Consider the following 17,409-nt stretch of genomic DNA (forward strand, 5'->3'; position numbering starts at 1 on the left):
CTTCTTGTAACCCTTGTGTAGAAATGTTAAATGTCATAACAAGATGTACGTCCCACGCTTCCCACAAATCAAGAGTGATAGAAGTATGACACTATATAATGGTTGGTCTTCAGCGTGCTATGTGGGGAAGCTTTGTTTTACCCGGGTTCGAATCCCGGTGCCGGCTGTGCTGTCTGGGGTTTTTCCTGGGTTTTCCTCAGACGCTTTCAGACATATGTCGGCACAGTTCCCCTACAAGTCGGCCCAGGACGCACATTTCCCAGGGCGTCGTGACGTCGCCCATATACGTGAGGCCGACAACGGCAAGCCCTTTCACCACCACCACCTTTGTTTTAAGTGTGTACGTTTCACGCATAAATAATCATTTGACCGATTCATTGCGCTAGAAAGTAGTTATGGCGCACTCTGGGCATGATGTCATTATATCCCCAGACTCACTATTGGTCAATATATCCTGTTGGCGGATTTACAGTCTTACAGAGGACAGAAACCGTCGTCAGACGGGATCTTGTTAGGGCGTTCTTAACGTTTGGATGCGGTTGTCATGGAAACTTCCCAGCGGATAACAACCCGGCCTTGGAAGGAACGCACGCTTAGAAGGTGGAATAGGATGATTGCACTAAATATCCTCTTCCGCCCTAACAGTGCCGGACTATCAGGACTAGTATTCGAGGATTTGCGCGGGGGCGAAACCCGATCGGCTGCCACGTTTCGTACTGTGAAAACTTTTCATGGGTGTTTCGAGGATTGCGAAAAAGGGCTTGTAATCCGTTCTGCAGAACCGGGCGCATAGGTTTCTCTAGTAAGCCTACTTATGTTTAACTAGTAAGTACGCTTTAAAGTCTACACCGTTCATAATACTGGGTTAATGAGGTCTAAAGCCGCTTGTGGTTACCATACTGTCGCATATTATCGTGAACTTTTTAATAATTCAAGTACAATATGTATACATTTTCTACCGAGATATACAGGAAACGTGCAAAATGTCCTTCCGCGTATTCTGAATAGCGTCCATATGTAGGATTGGTGTTCGTTTTATCACAGATCAGTGGGGATTTCCAGTCCTCCTTAAAGGAGGTAAGAACTCCTACCTGCATGTATTTGGTTATGGGTTAAATAGATGTAATATTGTTCTTCTACGCTTCGTAATTCTATTTACAATTGTTCAATTCTTCTTCATAACTTGTGCAGCGTTAACACAAAAGCGCACTTCGGGCGAGTAGACGCACCGCCGTCCCGATACCTCTATCCATCGTTACGTCATCAGAAGAATTGTAGCACCCAATCAGACGCCAACGCGGAGGTACACATAACGTTCTGCTTTACCCTCTTCAAGATGAACTTCACTACATGGTACGCTCCTAGCCAACCATCATCCCGAATGACAACGTTCTCGTCTCTGATTTGTTGAGAACGGGAGGCGTAGCCCATTTTGTAGCCGTGCATAATACATGCATAATAGACTCCGCCTCTCGTTATCAACAAATCATGGGCGAGAACGTTGTCATTCGGGAAGATGGTTGGCTAGGAGCGTGCTATGTGCCGAAGACACGCACCTATCAAATTCACCTATACAAAAGGTGTCACAGACAACACGTTGAAATCGCCGTTTGGAGCCGACACAGTCGGCGGGCTCGCTTGGTACAGTTCATAGCTCCTTTAAGCCTATAGTTCGGATGTGTTGACGCTTGTTGCGATATGACCGTATGTCGCGTTGTCACGCACTTCTCACGACGACAACGTCCAGCATTCCACCTTGATGACTCCGCATACCACTGCCACGGCGTACCGCGGCCGGATAGTATGTAGAGTGAACAAACTGACATTTTGAAGCCGTCAGTCTGCGTTGCCATGCAGACGAGCGTCGCTGTCGTAGCAGACGATGCACGACGTTTGTGTAAGCGCTAGACCGGAAGATTATCCGAGAACGGAAGGGCTCGTATATTTCAGTTTATTTATACTCGCATTTCTTATATATAATTGCCAACTAATATGATCTTATCATATTGCACTAAATGGACACCAGGTAGCGAAACCTAGTATGCTAGATTGGCACTGCCATATATACGTATTATCTGCTCACAAATGACAGGACCACAAGTTTCGTAGCAGACGAACTAGGAAATTACGTTTCCTAATAGCGAAATGTCGACTTTTAATACCGCCCTCATCAAAAACATCTTGTTAGGCGATGTTTGCATAACAACCGTCGAATCGTGTATCTGTCTTGTTAGTAATAACAATGATAGTGACAGCTTGATGGGAGGAAACTTGCAATTTGTTGTGACGCCTCTGAAAAGGAGCGATTGTTGGTGGAGCGAATGGTCTGTGGTATCCCCGCTGCTGTGAACAATGCGTACCGGGGATTGGAAGCGGGGATAGAGGGACTCGGTGGGGAAATCCCGGGAGGGTTCCAGCTCGCACGATCGATTAGAGATTTATAACCGCGGCTGTGCCGAAAGAGGGGACTAAAGACAAAATGAAGGTGATGCAGGTGACAAAGAAAGTGAGGGAAAGAAACGAGTTTCTTTCTTCTTTTGGGGGGGTACTCGTAAGAAACCACACACAGAAAATACACAGATGCACTGTTGCGAGATGCAGCCTCCTCATAGGTCCGTATACTAGTAGCACAAAGACGTCGACGGCAGTCAAGACGGTAGTTTGAAGAACACAGAACAGAAAAAGCTTGCAGCCTCCTGCACGAAAGCTTGCGCCGTAATCAATGCATGAACGTCTTCAATGTCCTTTTGTGTTCTATGGCCGTACTTGTTCCTATAAAAAAGAGCTAACGAAAAAATTAGGCTCGCATAATTAATGTATTACGTATATTATTTCTTGGGTATTCGTGCGTGATAAATACATACTGGCTCCTTTTCTTGCTTTATACGATGTGTTCGTTCTGCCTTGCGAACCATATGTTTCTCGATTCTCCCGTTTAATCTTAATTGGAAGGGATTTTAGTTCACGAGCGCAAGGTGCGTTGGGTGACTTGATACCTGTCGAAGCAACGCGAAATTTCTGTTGTTCGCTCGTATGATGTAAACACATCAACGTAATGCTTGAAAGGAACTCTATCGTAGCGAATTGTAACGCTTGAAGCAAGCCTAAACTCTACAAATGAGTAATTTTCGCTCTTTTTGCGATCCTGGACATCGGGACTAAATGCACGGTTGAGTATGATGCGTGGTGTGAATGGACCAAAAAGGGGAACAATTGCAATCTAGGGACTCAAAATGATTGCTCCCCAATTTACTTACACTTTCTTCTTTTTCCTCTTCTTCCTCTTCATCGTCTTCATCCCCTTCGTCTTCTCCTATTGTTCTTCATCTCCTTCATCTTAGAGTGTGGACATATTACGCTAAAGCTTGAAGCTAAGCTGTTAAAACGAAAGCTGCGAAACTGTGTAAAATAAAGCCAAAGCGATGAACAATTGATACAGATGCCAATATGACTTTTGTAAATACATGATCGTTTAGAGGTACTACCTATTTCTCTATTTGTAGCTTTATATAAGAAACTTCGAACAGGCACACCACAGCAATAATGTGACAGTGTACACCCTTAGAAAAAAAGGGTGGAGCAGTACACCTTTCTGGAGGTAATTGTTGTCGCGTATCTCGTGCCTAAAAGGTTGCAGAGTTCTACCTGCTACCTCACTTTCAAAACAGAACTTCACTTTTTGACCGCGTTGTCCGTCAACCCTTGCCGCGAACGATAGGGTAGCTTCTGATGAGGAGAGGGGGGGGGGGGGGCGTACGCCTTTTTGGAGCAATTTGGATATGTGATAATTGCTTTTACCACCCTTTTACACCCTCTATCAGACGCTATGTTAACCTAGGTGGTGACTATACACTCTAAGAAAAAAAAAGGAGTAAAACGGGGAGTAATTGCAGCTTCTACTCCCCTAGTCTGCAATTACTCCCCATTTTAGTCCCCTAACCCAACATTTACTCCCGACATTTACTCCCCAGGACTGCAAATTGTCACTAAACTTCGCGAACGGTCTCCTGAATGAAACAGTCTACGTAAATATGTGCCCTTGGTCAATTTGAACGACATAAGGCTGTATAACTCAGACAACGTAGCAATTTTCCAGCCACACAGAGTAAGAAACAGTTAGCGCATCTTTCTTCGCAAATTGTGCCCTAGTATGGTGCAAGATTTTATATCACTCGATATATCACCGTTGACGGTTTGCTTCAAATTATTTTCATGCATGCGCACCAATTATGTACCTGGGACTCTTAAAACAGCGCGTGAAATGCGGTCTCCACTCTGTGACATTCATTTACTCCCGTGCATTTACTCCCGAAAGATTTTATTTTGTGGCAATGCAATTACTCCCCAAAAGGAGTAAAAGTACTCCTTTTTTTCTTAGAGTGTAGAAGTTACCACCTTTTCACACCCTTTTTTTTCGTTACAGTTTTGCAGTTAGTAAACTTTCGTGTCGTGGTGTTTGCTATGATATCAAGGAGGGACAGCCATTTGTCTGAGCGCACTCCTGCACCTCATTAAAAAAACAGAATAATCTTGGAAGTGCGCTTCACCGCGGTAGACGTGCGATGAGGCAGAGTCAACTTTAAGAGGTGTGCAGATATTTCGCATGCAGCGCACATTCCCACTTTCCCGTCATTCTCTCTTTCTCTCTCTCTCTGGCTTCGTCTGCGTCTTTCGCGTTCCTCCTGCCGACTTAAGAGAACTACGCCGTGTCGTGTTCTACTTGACGAAGTACAAGATGTTTTCGCACGAGGTGTGAGGACAAGAGGCCAGTCTTCTTCGGACGTACTTTCTAAAGGCCCCTCATTAATCTAGGCAGTCGGTTGCTATGGCGACCGGGGCGTCATGGAGCCTGAGTTATGAGTCGGCTGGGCGACGTGTTCGGATATAAACCGCTTCCGGCTGTGGCCTCACACTTCCGGTGAGCGGCGCCGCTGCCTCAGGACGGAAGCAATTTGAAAATGGAACCGCTTTATTTCGTCAGCCTTTGAGATTCCTCCGATCGAAAAGGTGAAAAGTTACCATTTGTAACGCGAAGGGGCAGGTGCGAGATTTCCAAGCGCGCTGGAAAGTCATGTCAACTATATAACGCATGACTGGAGATTTGCCCCTTTAAAAAAAATATAATGAAAACTTACAGAAAATATTAAACCTCAATTTCTTGTTCTAAATTTCGTGCTCGATTTTGTGTCAATAATTGTCTGCTTGTGTTTTTGCCGACGCACGTCGATTGATATAGGAGTATGTGCGTATTCGTTCTTTTTTTTTTTGTTGTTGTTGTTGTTTTTTTGTCTCGATTTTGTTTTGATGACACATTCGTGATTTAACGATAACGATAAACGATGCTTTATTGCAACTTCCACAGAAAAAAAAAACACAATCAGGGGGAAGCCAAAAAGCAGCACGAGGCTGCTTGACAAGGGCATTACCCCTTTAACATGATCGTCGCGACGGCATGCAGCAAATGTACAAAATTAGCTATGTAGTGCGAAATATGGAACGCTATTTGACATAAGAATAGACCTTTACAACTAACATAACCATGACAGAATACTACAGTGGCATTGTGTATAAAATAACGAGAAATTGAGCTGCTATCTCGAAACATCAAATTAAATAAACAACGATCTTAGGGAAGAAAAGGAGAGCTCATTGATGTATATCTTCTGGGTATGAAAGCTGTTCAAACCGTACGGAAGGGTGTATAAGACAGGGACTGATGGCCGTAGTTAGTCCTAAACCTGGGTATTGCCCATTTATCACAGTGACGAGTACGTTGTGACAAGTGTCGTAACGCGAACAAGGATAACATATCATTGTTATTTTGTCGTCTGACAACTAGAAGATTCGATTTCCCACACATCAGTGAGCAAGCCCTGCCAGTTCCGAAATATTTTAAGTAGCGCACTCTCGTGTCACTGCTCGCCATATCCGACTCACGCCCAACTCGTTAATACGTCGTGTCCGCATCTTTTTTTTTTCCAAGCCGACAACTTATCTCATTACTATACTGTGACTTTGTCAAAAGCCACGAAGGTATTGTATCATTATTGTATTTTAACGTATTTACGAATAGTCGTGGTAAATACTGGGGAACACTTAATGGCACTCATAAGCACTCATTAGCTCATGATATTCATGAATCTATACATATAAGAAACGCGTAATAGCTCAGCGCCACGTCGCTCTCTCCTTCAACAATAGCGACCACACATCTAGAAATATTGCCAGCCTCGATCGAACGTTAACGTCGAACAGGTCTTCCCAAATCCACGCTTTTCCGAGGCGCCTGCATTAGTGCGCCGCAGTGCACAAGCACGTCCGCATGTACGCGTAAAATGCATGCGGCGAAATGGAAAAGAAAAAAAGTTTCAGAAATAGACCGAACGACATCCAGCCCTCTCTCTTTCTCTTTCATCCTTCCTCCGAAAGCGGACAGACAGAAAAAGGGAAAAGAAGAAATGTCGAATCCACGATCGTCCGTCGGCATGAACGGAAAGAAGAAAAAGAGAGAGAGAAAAAGGAAATTGCGTCGTCGAAGCGGCGGCTGCTGTACTCAGGGTATCTGACTTGGAAATTTGGAGGTTGCGCACCGCAGCATATTTGTTTCTGATCCCTCTGCTCCTCTTTTATTACACCCAGAATATTCCCGGCGACACGCACGGTCCTTTTTGTCGCTTTCGTCGGCGGCCGTAGTGGCGCAAAAGCTCTCTCTCTCTTAGATCTTGCTCTGGGAGCGCCTGGATCTGAATTTGCAGTCCTTCGTGTTTGTCGTTCCACCTTTCTTTCGAGTTTGTCGCCGCGTTTTTGAATACATTCGAAGGTAAAGCGGGATCTTGACATGCAAAAGGCACGATTCCTGTTTCCTGACGCGTTCTAAGCTTTTTTCTGAGCTGCGAGAACGAAAGGATGTAAGTGATACCTGCCAGCCGTTGGCGAATGTTCTCCACGTTTCTGTGTTGGAAGAGTTTTAGGATGATAGGTGGAAGTGCGAAGTAAAAGCGGGCATCTGTTTTGAATGCAGATGGATTATGCATGAGGTGGTAGGGAGATGGGAACGCAAAGAGCTCCGAGGTGCTATATACGTTTGAAGGTTAAGAATAGGGACAGGTGTGCATGAATAGCGAGCTATCCGAGAACGTTGGGAAGATGTAACGGGGCGTAACGTCAGACATTTTTACACTTCCTTCGAGGAAATAAGCGCAGGTGCAAAGAACGAAGTTTCGTGAGGGTTGCGTTTACAGCTTTCAGCGAGACGACACGAGAAAAATCCAAAGTCATTCGTACGTGTGGTAAGATGGGCTACTACATCATCATCCCATTTATGTGTGTGTGTGTGTGTGTAGTAAGATGGGAACTCCAACACATCTCCAGGTTTCTCAAATAAGTACGCTACGCAGTGCCCTGCCTGAACTCTGTAGACACCTTTTCCTTTGAATCAAAGTATAAAGTATCTCTCAATATGAATGAATGTGCGTCGTGAAAGCATGCTTCCACTCGAAGCAAACTCAAAAGGCCATTACGGAATATCATAGCTTTCGAGGACGAAAAGCCAGCGACTGTCGAATGGCACAAGAGAGGTGTGTACACGGATGCGTGTTTGTTTTGTATATGTGTTATTTTTATGACTGTATATTAAAACAGCAGCAGGACGAACGATGTTTCAGCATATATATCGACGATCGAGAGATTTTTCTCAGCCTCTTTTATTTGAACGCGGACCGATACTATAGGATCGCCGTATACCTGACGTGACTGTTCCTCATCGCATTTCTTCTTTCTACCCGTCTTCGGTATTGAGATCTTACTGCCTCCCTCGTTGCGAGTCATCTTCGTTTTATGGCTTGCGAAACCATACGTCCATTACTGCCATAATTCCTTCTTTCCCCATGCGCTTCTTTATATAGGAAAACCGCCGTTTTTATCGCTCTTTTATTATCTGGCTCCATAATCTCTCGGGCCATTTGCGAAGCGAGAGTGTACACGCAATCAAAATCACGCGACCATTTGTCTTAAAATGAAGTTGGGAGAACGAAGACTTCTTTTTTTTTTTTTGAGACATTTCAATAAACCGGCTTTGTTTTTATGTTTTTCGAAATAATTTGAAGCAATATTAATAGGATAAAATTACTCTTGCGTGGCTACACTAATGTCTTGTGGAAGAGTTTTTTTTAAAATGCCGTGTAAGCGCCGCGAAGCAACTGTGGTTATCACTGGCGTACGGACGTGGACAGATGGAGAGAGGACAGCGGGAAGGAGTGGGGGATAATGGGGATTAGTATGCGTCCTGGGCCGACTTCAAGGGGAACTGTGCCGACATTCTTCTGGGAAGGCTGCCAGAAAAGCCAGGGAAAATCTCGCGCAGCACAGCCGATTGTAGGATTCGAACCCACCACCCAAAGAGTACCCTTTGGGGGAGAGTACCCAAAGATGCAGCCATTTTTGTTGTCCTCGTATTTATATTGTAATTGTCGGGGTATCTATCACATGAATTGGACCTGGAGTACAAAGCACGATCGCTGGTAAATACGCTGAAGGAAACGGCACTGCTTACTCAAGGGCAGATGATGATTGATTGATTGATTGATGACAACGGCAACGGCAGTGCAGATTTCAGCACGCACCAGATATACCGCGATAGCTCCTCCCTCACATCTTCCCTCCTCCTCCTCCTCCTTCCGCTCCTCCATGTACCAAGCCACGCTAGGAAACACGGGGTTACGCACTCACCCTCGACACATTCTCTCTTACAATGTTGCCAAGTCACCCTTATATTCACACGCGCACATAGCGTGCGGCGTGTTCCTCGTGTGACGTAGTACATGGTAGTGGATAGAAGGAAAAATACAACTCGTGTGCGTCACGACACTCAGTTGCATACTTCGACTTCGATTCCAAACTTCTCTGCAACATTTCCCCTGTTCCATGTTGTTGTTGTTTTTTCTTTCTTTTTCCCCCCCCCGTTGCCAACCGTACAAAAAGAAAAAGCGAAATGTGTGACCGCATAAACGATCCCAGCCCTACCACCACCTGTCACCTCCCTTTCTAGTACACTTAGGGAAACAGATAACAATGCCGCGCTTCCCACATCTTCCCCGTTTCCTCCGCACCACATATCACAGCACACTAAGCACGTAACGAACGGAAGAGGACGCCAAGTAGCCGAAGAAGAAGAAAGAGAACCCAACTGCTGTTTCACGGTCTGACGCAGTTGCTGTTTCCTCTCTCTCCGTTTTCCCCCCTCTCCTATCGTCTCGCGATGTCGCTGGAAGCCTTATCAAACCTCTTTTTTCCCCCAAAGAGGGAAGAGAGTGCATAGTTTTCTCTTTTCCTTCGCAGCCGTGCAAAGCGGCGTGCAAACTCTCTTCGGTTTGTATCTACTGCTCCTTTTCTTTCGTACTCTTTTTTCTCTCTGTTGAACCCCCTCCTTGCTTTTTCATCTCTGTTGAACCCCCTCCTTGCTTTTTCATCTCTGTCTGCCCCTTTTATCCACCTTGGACTACCTTTTCTCCTCTTCCTCGCTATTAACGCGACGCTTCCCTCTTTCTTCCCTATCGGTATCTGCGTGTACCTGAGTGATATTCTTCCCTTTCTCGCTCGCCGCGTTATCTCTTTCTCTGCCTACTTTCTTTCCACTCCGTACCTGCCCAAAAGAAATATCATACCCTCTCCCTTGTACGTGTTTCCTACTGTCTTCCCATTTCCTAACCTCCTTCTCTCTTCCCCATTCCCTGTCATTTAGGCCCGGTCCTTGCCCTTGTTCTTTCTCCTCCCCTATCTCTTTTCTACCTTCCTTACGACTTCTCTTCCTGTTTGCCTTTTTCCTGCCATACCACGTGTACGCCTGCATGACGCCTTCCTTACTCCATATCTTGCTCCTCTTTTTGGTGCACGCGCGCTGCTCCTTCCTGCTCGCGGTCTTTCCTTTTTCCCCTTTTTCTTGTGATTTTCCGCGTTGATGTGCGGCGCATGAATGAGACGACTGTTTCGATTTCTCTTTTTGCGGGCATGGTGTGCTGGAGATTTTGGTGAGGCTCGTGTCTTCGCGGTGAAAACGCGATACGCACGCTAGATATGTTTCTATTTGATTTTTGTTCATTCTTTCCGCTTCTGTGGTTCGGGGTTACAACCTGTGTCGTTAACGCCATCTGTTAGCTGTCTAGTCGTTATGGCATCTGTGTCGTGCGCGTGTGCTTTCGAGAAGAATGTGTGCTGTACTCGTTGTCATCGGTGAATGCGTTAATGTATGAGACACCGAAAGAGTGTGTCTGTGTTATTGAGTACGTAGGTTAGGAAGTCGACGTGCTTTCTTTTTCTGACTGATTTTGTTTCTGAAGTTGACTGATAGCGATGGTGTATACGTGTACGCTCGTCTGTAAGACAAAATGCCGTCGTGTGAAATGGTCCCGGTAGATGCAGCTTCTAAGAAGTGGCGGTAAACGAAATGTCCGATACGTTTGATGCTCTTGTGAGCCTGATATCATCGGCAACATCAAAGGACTGTAGTACCTAATACGTACCCATTCCCACTTATGCACTTGTGAAAGACCGGTAAACTAGAAGCGCAGAGGCCCGTTCTGTGCTGGAGAAATACGCTACTTGGAATTAACATTTAAAAAAACACTCTTTAAAACTTGGTTGTCGACAAATGCTCGGCGAAAGTATTGCGAGTGGTAAATATTTTCATGCTTTCAGAATTTTAGAAGCATGTAGAGCGTTTTGTTTTTTTGTATGTGTTTCGCGTGGCAGTATGTATGTAGATACGTATCTATATTTCGATTTACATGTATGTTGTAATGCGGCTGCACCGGATATTCCATGTAAACGAGGGCAGAAGGGCATCGTGCGGTATTTCTAATTTTCTTTCGATCGACTGCTTTGCGCAAGGAACACCACGACCATTTAATACCATTGCAGTTATTAATAGCACACTCGGACGACAGCGGAAGAACCCGTTCAGTAAATCCCGCATAGATTCCGTGCCTTTGTTGTCGTCAAACTGCACGGAAAAAGCATCGACGCCCACGCTGGTACGGAAGATGTCGAAAGAACGTGCTTTTGTGCCTCTTGTCGGCTTCTTCGTCTTCTGTCAAGCGACCCTACGGCCTTCAAACTCTCCGAGTAAACATTTCGTTTGCAAATAGCGCTCGTGCAAGTGCACATATTGCGCCCAGGTAGGCTCTTCGCCGTCCCGCATGCATTGTGCAGTAGATGTGGAAGGAACCCCTCTCGGCGGAATGCAATCGTGCTTTTCCTATCGAATCCTCCGGTGGCGTCAATAAATCAATGGTCTCGGTGATCGATAGACGGGACCGCGCAAAACGCCAATGAATGTTGCTCACGGCGCCTGTGTATCTGAGTACGAATGAGCATCTGTGTGTATACGTGGAAAAAGGTGGAATGGTACTTAGCTGCCCAATGGTCCGTGCCTTAATGGTCCTTCCTCTAGCGCTGCTCCTTCGATATTACTGGCGCGCTTATCTACGTCGACCGTTTAAGCTAATCGAAGAGGAGATTAAAGTACAACAATAACTGAGATTGGAGATTGTGAGATATGGAGAGTTTTATTGCCAGGGGCGATACTCAACCCCTTTGCAGGTGGTGATGTGGGGTATAATGGGCCCCGATAAGGATCGAAGTCCTACGATGTCCAAGAAGGTCAAAAGAGCTTTGAGGGCTGAGCGTTGGTGGGCTGGATTTGGACAGGGACCAGAAATTGAGATTTTGATAGAGAGAGAGGGGGGGCTAGCGTCCAGCTGATTAAGAGACCCAGAGAGCGCTTTTCGGGAAGGATTTTGGACACCATCGCACTTCGATCCTTATTGTGAAGGGGCTCATTATTCCATTCCTCACATCACCACCAGCAGTGGGGTACAGTATCGCCCCCTGGCGAGTGGAATTCGTCGTCTCAAAAGAAAATTGTTGTCGTTTCAAAGGTGCTGCAGGCGCAATGGCGATGCACAACTGCACTCTTAAAAATGAACTTCACCACATAGCACGCTCCTAGCCAACCACCATCCCGAATGACAACGTTCTCGCCCCTGATTTGTTGAAAACGAGAGGAGGAGCCTATTTTGTGGCCATTATGCACGGCACAAAATAGGCTCCTCCTCTCGTACGCATTCCGGCATTCCGGAAGGGCTGGAGCGCGTCTGACGCAATCGCTGAAGTGGCTACTAGCCTGAAGCAAGCGAGAGAGTCCAATGAGTTTGCTCTCGCTTTCTTCATTGACGTGAAGAAGGCATACGACTCGGTAACGCACTCGGCATGTTTCGCTGCGCTCGAAGCAGCTCGAGTCACTGGCCGCCTTCTAGGATACCTATGTGACTTTCTGTCCAACAGAACGTTTGACGTCTCCGTCCGCGGGTGTATCAGCTCTGTGAAGAAGTTTGAGCGAGGAGTCCCACAAGGCAGTGTTCTATCACCTATACTATTCAACCTAATCATGGCAGGGATTCACCGAGGAATTCGCCCTACACCGTATGCCCTTCATCTCACCATCTACGCGGACGACATCTGCCTCCGCATTGTGGGAACGGACAAGGAGAAAGTTCGTGACACAGCTGATATTGCCTTGAACGGGCTCAATGCAGCGCTGCTTGCGAGAGGGCTGGAAGCATCACCAGAGAAGTCAAAATGCATGGTCTGCATTCCCCGTGGAAAGTACGTGGGCAAAGACTTCCCAAGCCTCAGCATTAACAACACTCCCATCCCAAGATGCGCGTCATGTAAATATCTTGGTGTCACCATCGATAGCACATTACGCTGGTCTAAGCAAGTAAACGAGACTATTTGCAAGGGGAAGAAAACGCTCAACCTGCTACGCAGAATCAGCGGTAAGTCATGGGGCTGCAATGCGCGGTCATTGCTCACCCTTCACAAAGCCCTGATCTTGTCACGCATTCTCTACGTGGCGCCATACGTAGACCTCGCGCCTACACAATGGCAGGCCCTTGAGCGCCTTCATCGCGCTGGCATAAGAACTGCGCTTGGTCTCCCAACGTTCTCTAGCGTCACCCAAACGTACCTGGAAGCTAAGGAAAAGCCTGTTAGTGTCCACCCTGAGCTCAAAGGACTCCAGTTTCTGGATGATGCATCAACATCCATCAGCAAGCATTCCCTCTTCACCGACCTCGAACGGAGGACACACACATCCCTAGGACGCCTGGCTAGTGCCACCAGCTCTCTAGCCAACAGGGGCGCTCTTCCTCGGCTCCCAGCTAGTCCACCTACGCCGCCGTGGCGGGAGTTCGTGCCCGCAACAACGCTTCACATCCCGGGTCTACGGAAGAAGAGCGAGTCCAGCCCCCTAGTGGCCAGGATGGCGGCTGAGAACCTGATCAGCGACGTTTATCACACACATACTCTGGTGTTCACGGATGGCTCCATTGACCACCGTTCCAAAAGTGCTACCAGTGCGTACTACATCCCGTCAATAAACAAGGCCTGGCAAGGGAAATCAGTTCGCTACCCAATCTCATCTACGACGGCCGAACTCCTGGCCTTGCTACACGCAGCTGCTGCGGTTCAAGTCACCGGAATACCTAAGGCCGTCTTGCTTACGGACTCCAAAAGTGCCCTCAACAACGTGATAAACCCCATGTGTGGTAGCATTCTGGCCCGATGTATAAGGAGATCGTGTGCCCAGCATAGGCTAACCGGAGGTGAGCTTACGCTCCAATGGATCCCATCTCATGTCGGCATCAGAGGCAACGAACGAGCGGACCAGCTAGCTTCCTCAGCACACAACAGCTGCAGCCCATCCTTAGCAGTCCCGACCGACACTGACAGGCTCTTGGTCGTCAAACAGCTAGTTGAGGTGCGTCACCCTGGCATACAGGACATCATGCAGAATCACCGACCCTCTCTCCCCACGAAAGATCTTCCCCGTGGTATGCAGACAATGCTCCATCGATTACGCACAGGATCTGCGTTCACGAACTCTCAACTGTGCAAGATCGGCTCCAGGGAGGATTCCAGTTGCGGACACTGTAATCATCCGGAGACAATTGCGCATATCCTGACAGAATGCCGTGCATACCATGCCATGCGGGAAACCCATCTTCCCCACGCCAGGCCTGGTATACTGACGGACGTCCTCTTCCCCGAAGGTTCTTGTGCGGAACGACTTTCAAAAACTCGCGGCCTCGTGCGCTTTCTCCAAGCAACGGGCCTAGCGGAGAGACCACTCTAGTGCACCTCTCACCTACAGTGTGCTTCCGTCCCATCAGTACCGGTCATCCTGCTTCTACATCACTTTGAAGTCCTCAACTCCCCTTTCTCCCACCTTCGGTTCCTTTTTTTTTTTTTTTGGCTATAGTCGTGACGATGCCCACTTGAGTGCGGCCAACAACGGCAAGCTACCTCGACACCCCCCCCCCCCCCCCTCATTTTTAAGAGTGTGTGGAATAATTAAGAGTTGTTTCATTTCTAGCTAGCACATGTTTGAATGATACACAGTTTTTTTTCCTAATAGCGTAGGCATATTTCCTTCCTTACGCGGTACGCAGTGAGGGGGCCCCGATTATCGATGGCTGTGTGTCACACGCGCCGGAGCTGCGTGCATTGCTTTGTGCTTGCCAGGGGTATCGTCGGCGTCGAACGGCGTGTGTGGCACCGTGCTCGAGAACGACAGAAAGAAAGGGGAAAAAAAAGAAAGGCTGGTTATCACACTGGTCGGATTAAAGGAGGTAAGAACTCCTATCTGGCGTGTATTTAGTTACGGGTTTAATAGATGTAATATTGTTCTTCTACGCTTCGTAATTCTATTTACAATTTATTGTTCAATTCTTCTTCTTCATAACTTGTGCAGCGTTAATACAAAAACGCACTTTTTTTCGAATACGGGCGAGTAGACGCACCGCCATCCAGATACCTCTATCCATCCTTACGTCATCTGAAGAATTGTAGCACCCGATCAGACGGCAACGCTGAGGTACACATAACGTTCTGCTTTACCCTCTTCAAGATGATGGTGGTGGTGGTGGTCGTCGTCGTCGTGGTGGTGGTGATAGGGCTTGCCGTTGTCGGCCTCACGTATGTGGGCAACGTCACGACTCTGTCTCTGATTTGTTGAAAACGGGAGGCGTAGCCCATTTTGTAGCTGTCCATAATAGATACATAATAGGCTCCGCCTCTGGTTATCAACAAAGCTTGGGCGAGAACGCTGTCATTCGGGAAGATGATTGGTTAAGAGCGTGCTATGGTGCTGAAGATACGCACCTATCAAATTCACCTATACAAAAGGTGTCACGGACAACACGTTGAAATCGCCGTTTGGAGCCGACACAGTCGGCGGACTCGCTTGGTACAGTTCATAGCTCCTTTAACTTCTACGATGAACACCCAAGCGAAGAATGGCGATTTCAACAATTTCGACGAGAAGCCAGGCGATTCAACCAGCATTTTACTTATTGCGTGCCGAGGATGAACTGGACGCTATTCACGGGAGATGTAGCAAAATACTGAAAACGTTTCTCTGCGAAAGCTCTACACACACGTCTCCTTCAACTTACATGAAGCACTCACTCGGAAAATATATCGTCCTTGTTTTCCACAGCCGACTTCTTCGTCAACATTAAGCAACCGGAGCAATTTATTTTCCGTTGCTTGTCAGGTTTTTGGATGCTTCGGTAATTCAGTTTTGTATGTCGAAGCTCGCTTACGTCCAGTTCAAATAAATAAATCGAGGGGCGCCAGACATGGCAACTGCGCATAAAATGACTGAGTCTCTTATTTGAGGAGAACGTAAAAAAAATGCCTCGTCCGCTTTTTATATATATACATTATGTAAAAAGCACAGCATCCTAAAACACAATGGAAAGATGGAAAGCATTAAGTTATAGTAAATGCTTTGATTGACATGTAGAGAGAGAAAGAAAGAGAGAGAGCAGAGGAGACAACAACAACAACAACAATAAATGAAGAAGTGATGATGACATGGGATGTTTCCCCGTGACAGACAGACACACAAAAAACGCATGCAGGAAACGTGAGATTTACTGACAAATGTACACTCTCAGAACAGTCACCGCATAGCACGTTGTACGCCAACCAATGCCACGAATGCGTTGTCGCTTCTCATTTGAAGCGAGAGGCGGGCGTTCGCTTTCTTCTAGCAATTATCATTTATCCAGTCGCTACTAAAAGACGTACGATCCCCCTGCTCTTCGAATCAGAAGCAGTGGCCCTACACTCTTAAAAATGAGTTTCACCACATAGCACGCTCCTAGCCAACCATCATTCCGAATGACAACGTTCTCGCCCCTGATTTGTTGAAAACGTGGGGCGGAGCCTATTTTGTGACACTTATGCTGTTCATACATGTCACAAAAAAGGCGTACGCCTCCCGTTTTCATCAAATCAGGGAAGATAAGGATATCATTCGAGATGATGGTTGGCTAGGAGCCTGCTGTGCGGTGAAGTTCATTTTTAAGAGTGTAGGAGCGTGCTATGCGGTGAAGTTCATTTCTAAGAGTGTATCATCTGTGGCAATGCTTAGCGCACAACATGCTATGCGGTGAAGTCCTGCTCAGACATTGTACACTCTTAGAAATGAACTTCACCGCATAGCATGCTCCTAGCCAACCATAATCTCGAATGATATCGTTATCTTCCCAGATTTGCTGAAAACGGGAGGCGTACGCCTTTTTTTGTGACAAGTATGAACAGCATAATTGTCACAAAATAGGCTCCGCCCTACGTTTTCCACAAATCAGGGACGAGGACGTTGTCGGACATTGTTGAGGACATTCGGAATTATGGTTGGCTAGGAGCGTGCTATGTGGTGAAACTCATTTTTAAGAGTGTACATTTGTCAGTAAACCTGTGTATCATGCACGTTCAAGCCAGAGTAAGATTTTCCCTCCATCGTATTGGCTTCTTTCTCTCTCTCTCTCTCTCACTTTTACTCTCTATCTCTCTCTCCAAAAGGAAAAGAGAAGGAAGACAACTCACAAACGGAGTGGAAGGACATCGAAACGAAGAAATCAAAAGGGCAGATGTATCGTTTTCCCACACTGCATACGTGTAGGGTGTGAAGTCGAAAATCGAAATCCAGCTGAGATTAGCGGAAAGCTTTTTCGTGTCCCTCCGACCCGCCGCGGGTTTTGTCGTTTTTCACGATTCACTTGACAGCTCACCTTTGACGGTCCTTTTTTTTTTTTCTCTCATCCTCAAGATGGCGTCACAAAAAATAAAAAAAGACAATGAAAAGCGACATGGAACAGGCGAAAAGAAGTCCGAGATTGGATTTCTCGTGTGGTTCCATGGAATGGTGTTCGGCAAAAACGGCGGCCTTAGCGCTTTCGGAGACAGTCAAAGAACTTATTTCCGGAGCTGTCTCGCCTCTTGACATGGAGCTGTCATTCGTCCCTAAACGGCAGATATGAAATTCGTGATTTTTGGCTCGAA

General features: G+C 46.7%; 1 protein-coding gene across 1 annotated transcript in view; it reads left to right on the forward strand.

The window, feature by feature from the left end:
• Nucleotides 1-17,409, forward strand: part of LOC135390867 (pikachurin-like) — a 91,970-nt gene that overhangs the window by 36,649 nt on the left and 37,912 nt on the right. The gene's annotated exons all lie outside the window — the stretch shown is intronic.

This window comes from Ornithodoros turicata, chromosome 4 (genome assembly GCF_037126465.1).
Source record: "Ornithodoros turicata isolate Travis chromosome 4, ASM3712646v1, whole genome shotgun sequence".
In the NCBI taxonomy this organism is placed as follows: domain Eukaryota; kingdom Metazoa; phylum Arthropoda; class Arachnida; order Ixodida; family Argasidae; genus Ornithodoros; species Ornithodoros turicata.